General features: G+C 51.7%; 1 non-coding gene across 1 annotated transcript in view; it reads right to left on the bottom strand.

The window, feature by feature from the left end:
* Positions 1-178, bottom strand: part of LOC124583335 — a 1,910-nt gene extending 1,732 nt beyond the window's left edge. Inside the window, exon 1 of the ribosomal RNA XR_006974179.1 lies at positions 1-178. This exon is cut by the window's left edge and continues 1,732 nt beyond it. This is a non-coding gene — a ribosomal RNA (small subunit ribosomal RNA).
* Between the last annotated feature and the right edge of the window lie 4,822 nt (positions 179-5,000).

Below are 5,000 nucleotides of genomic sequence, written 5' to 3'. Positions count from 1 at the left end.
GTTTGCATGTATTAGCTCTAGAATTACCACAGTTATCCAAGTAACGTGGGTACGATCTAAGGAACCATAACTGATTTAATGAGCCATTCGCGGTTTCACCTTAATGCGGCTTGTACTGAGACATGCATGGCTTAATCTTTGAGACAAGCATATGACTACTGGCAGGATCAACCAGGGAGCTGCGTCAACTAGAGCTGAGCAGCCGGCCGCCCGGGAGTGTGTCCCGGGGGCCCGCGCGAACACGCAAGCGTCCGCTCAATTATTCTGCAAACAGGAGGAGGCTGAGCTCCCCTGCACGATACACCTCGAAACCCTCTCAGGTCCCGGCGGCGCGCAGCGCCGTCCTAAGTACTCGGTCGGGTTCGAGAGAGGCGCAATCGCCCGGAGTTTGGCGAGTAGACGCTTTAGGTGCGACCACCCGTGCTCCCAACTGAGCTTGCCGCTGCCGACAGAGGCCCGGGAGCGTGCTGTCGTGGCATTGCCGGCGGGAGACAACACGCGCCACCTACGGTGGCCGGCAGCTCCAACGCCAGCGCCACAGAAGGACAAAAGCCCCACTTGGGTGCCGAAGCGAACTCTCCCAGCACAGCGCACGCGCCAACACGTCCGCACAGCTGCGATACAAACCACCTGCGAGAACCGCAGAGGCGACCGAGCAGCAGACGGCGTCGCGGCGCCGAGCGCCGGGCGGCGGCGCATCCTCAGCGCACACAGTCCTCAATCGGACCAGCACACTGCAGATGTCCACCGCGCTTCGCACCGGGCCCGCGAGGACCTACTTTGGCCGCACGGCGCCGCGTGCAGGGTGCGCCGGCGCGCAGCTGCGCCGCCTGCCGCCTCCGTCGGCCGGCGCGCCTGCCACTGGCCGCCCCCACCAGCCGGCTGTAGCGCGTGCGCCCACGCACCGCGCGGCCAGCACGCCGGGAGGCCCCCCCTCACCGGCCGGGGACGGTCCCACCCAGCCACCGCCGCGTATCGCTTCACACCCACATGCCATTCACGTTCGTGGGCATGGTGGGTATCGCTGAAACAACCGGTTGGTAGCTCAACCGATCGTCGCCATCACTGATTCACCTCTAGCGAGAACAACCGCACCACAACGGTTTACCAGTTGTTCATTTGCGTAACGTCACCAGCAAACGTAGACGTCCATCGCCATTTGCAAATTCAACGATTGTTGCATGCCTGTGTCAGGTGTCACGACACACTATGTCTGCCCACATACACGCAACAACATGTGCACGCTTCGCGAACACGTGGAAGGTGGCCCCCGTACGTATGCGATGTCCATTGCGCGAACGACTGTCAACCGGCCTCTGTCGCATGTCGCAGATGTGGAACGCAGTGCACCATGCTGTCACGGTGTGTGAGAAGAGACGACTACGTCTGACAACACGCGCCACTACATCAACAGACGGCTCATGCTGATCGCCATCCAGGGCATACCACACTGCAATCCGGCTCTTATAGGGAGACGACACATAGCTGAGTGCACAACAGTTGGACCGCATGGTTCGCCGTTGTTGGGCGCAGTCGTTGTACGGTCACATGTACCACGATGTATCATTCAGTACATGAGGACCAATGTGCAGTACAGTGTGTGATTTGGACGTACAACATCAGCGGACAGTTGACACAGGCCGTACCACAGCGTAGGCTAAGTGCTTCGCCATGCGAATGCCAATGAACAACTGCGAAGGGCATTGAGCATGTACGTCCTGCTGCCATCCACATTACAGTGTATCGCTGCAAGGTGTTTAACATGAAGCGATACACTGGGGACCAGGCAGTGCGAGTAGCAAACTATATTGCGGGGGTTGCAGTTAGGCAACACTACACTAATTTAACGCGTCGTATGACAATTACAGAGCGGGTTAAGGCCCAACGTGTGTTGGGTTAAGGCCCAACGTGTGTTGGGTTAAGGCCCAACGTGTGTTGGGTTAAGGCCCAACGTGTGTTGGGTTAAGGCCCAACGTGTGTTGGGTTAAGGCCCAACGTGTGTTGGGTTAAGGCCCAACGTGTGTTGGGGTTAAGGCCCAACGTGTGTTGGGTTAAGGCCCAACGTGTGTTGGGGTTAAGGCCCAACGTGTGTTGGGTTAAGGCCCAACGTGTGTTGGGTTAAGGCCCAACGTGTGTTGGGTTAAGGCCCAACGTGTGTTGGGTTAAGGCCCAACGTGTGTTGGGTTAAGGCCCAACGTGTGTTGGGTTAAGGCCCAACGTGTGTTGGGTTAAGGCCCAACGTGGGTTGGGTTAAGGCGCAACGTGGGTTGGGTTAAGGCCCAACGTGGGTTGGGTTAAGGCGCAACGTGGGTTGGGTTAAGGCGCAACGTGGGTTGGGTTAAGGCGCAACGTGGGTTAGGTTAAGGCGCAACGTGGGTAGGTTAAGGGCCATATAGTTAGGTTAAGGCGCAATATAGGTTAGGTTAAGGCGCAATATAGGTTAGGTTAAGGCGCAATATAGGTTAGGTTAAGGCGCAATATAGGTTAGGTTAAGGCGCAATATAGGTTAGGTTAAGGCGCAACGTAGGTTAGGTTAAGGCGCAACATAGGTTAGGTTAAGGCGCAACATGGTTAGGTTAAGGCGCAACATGGGTTAGGTTAAGGCGCAATATAGGGTTAGGTTAAGGCACAATAGGGTTAGGTTAAGGCACAATATGGGTTAGGTTAAGGCACAATATGGGTTAGGTTAAGGCACAATATGGGTTAGGTTAAGGCACAATATGGGTTAGGTTAAGGCACAATATGGGTTAGGTTAAGGCACAATATGGGTTAGGTTAAGGCACAATATGGGTTAGGTTAAGGCACAATATGGGTTAGGTTAAGGCACAATATGGGTTAGGTTAAGGCACAATATGGGTTAGGTTAAGGCACAATATGGGTTAGGTTAAGCACAATATGGGTTAGGTTAAGGCACAATATGGGTTAGGTTAAGGCACAATATGGGTTAGGTTAAGGCACAATATGGGTTAGGTTAAGGCACAATATGGGTTAGGTTAAGGCACAATATGGGTTAGGTTAAGGCACAATATGGGTTAGGTTAAGGCACAATATGGGTTAGGTTAAGGCACAATATGGGTTAGGTTAAGGCACAATATGGGTTAGGTTAAGGCACAATATGGGTTAGGTTAAGGCACAATATGGGTTAGGTTAAGGCACAATATGGGTTAGGTTAAGGCACAATATGGGTTAGGTTAAGGCACAATATGGGTTAGGTTAAGGCACAATATGGGTTAGGTTAAGGCACAATCGTGGGTTAGGTTAAGGCACAACGTGGGTTAGGTTAAGGCACAACGTGGGTTAGGTTAAGGCACAACGTGGGTTAGGTTAAGGCACAACGTGGGTTAGGTTAAGCACAACGTGGGTTAGGTTAAGGCACAACGTGGGTTAGGTTAAGGCACAACGTGGGTTACGGGTTAAGGCACAACGTGGGTTAGGTTAAGGCACAATACGGGTTAGGTTAAGGCACAATACGGGTTAGGTTAAGGCACAATACGGGTTAGGTTAAGGCACAATACGGGTTAGGTTAAGGCACAATACGGGTTAGGTTAAGGCACAATACGGGTTAGGTTAAGGCACAATACGGGTTAGGTTAAGGCACAATACGGGTTAGGTTAAGGCACAATACGGGTTAGGTTAAGGCACAATACGGGTTAGGTTAAGGCACAATACGGGTTAGGTTAAGGCACAATACGGGTTAGGTTAAGGCACAATACGGGTTAGGTTAAGGCACAATACGGGTTAGGTTAAGGCACAATACGGGTTAGGTTAAGGCACAATACGGGTTAGGTTAAGGCACAATACGGGTTAGGTTAAGGCACAATATGGGTTAGGTTAAGGCACAATATGGGTTAGGTTAAGGCACAATATGGGTTAGGTTAAGGCACAATATGGGTTAGGTTAAGGCACAATATGGGTTAGGTTAAGGCACAATATGGGTTAGGTTAAGGCACAATATGGGTTAGGTTAAGGCACAATATGGGTTAGGTTAAGGCACAATATGGGTTAGGTTAAGGCACAATATGGGTTAGGTTAAGGCACAAAGTGGGTTAGGTTAAGGCACAACGTGGGTTAGGTTAAGGCACAACGTGGGTTAGGTTAAGGCACAACGTGGGTTAGGTTAAGGCACAACGTGGGTTAGGTTAAGGCACAACGTGGGTTAGGTTAAGGCACAACGTGGGTTAGGTTAAGGCACAACGTGGGTTAGGTTAAGGCACACGAGGGTAGGTTAAGGCACAACGTGGGTTAGGTTAAGGCACAACGGGTTAGGTTAAGGCACAATACGGGTTAGGTTAAGGCACATACGGGTTAGGTTAAGGCACAATACGGGTTAGGCTTAAGGCACAATACGGGTTAGGTTAAGGCACAATACGGGTTAGGTTAAGGCACAATACGGGTTAGGTTAAGGCACAATACGGGTTAGGTTAAGGCACAATACGGGTTAGGTTAAGGCACAATACGGGTTAGGTTAAGGCACAATACGGGTTAGGTTAAGGCACAACGTGGGTTAGGTTAAGGCACAACGTGGGTTAGGTTAAGGCACAACGTGGGTTAGGTTAAGGCACAACGTGGGTTAGGTTAAGGCACAACGTGGGTTAGGTTAAGGCACAACGTGGGTTAGGTTAAGGCACAAGACGGGTTAGGTTAAGGCACAATACGGGGTTAGGTTAAGGCACAATACGGGTTAGGTTAAGGCCAATACGGGTTAGGTTAAGGCATAATAGGGTTAGGTTAAGGGCCAATACGGGGTAGGTTAAGGCACAATACGGGTTAGGTTAAGGCACAATACGGGTTAGGTTAAGGCACAATACGGGTTAGGTTAAGGTACACATTGTTGTAAGGAAAAGGTGTTTTGGGGGGGGGGGGGGCCGGTTTGTTGATTGTGATTATCGTAAGTAAATGACTGCGGCATCATCTGATTTGCCACGTCAGGGTGCACCTTTGGCTCATAACAGGCGGCGCTCTGATTCATGCTTGTGGGCAGACCTGTGTCTCATTCTGCC

This window comes from Schistocerca americana, unplaced genomic scaffold (assembly GCF_021461395.2).
Source record: "Schistocerca americana isolate TAMUIC-IGC-003095 unplaced genomic scaffold, iqSchAmer2.1 HiC_scaffold_456, whole genome shotgun sequence".
Lineage (NCBI taxonomy): Eukaryota > Metazoa > Arthropoda > Insecta > Orthoptera > Acrididae > Schistocerca > Schistocerca americana.
Note: the sequence above shows the minus strand (reverse complement) of the source record. Positions and strands in the feature narration are given on the sequence as shown.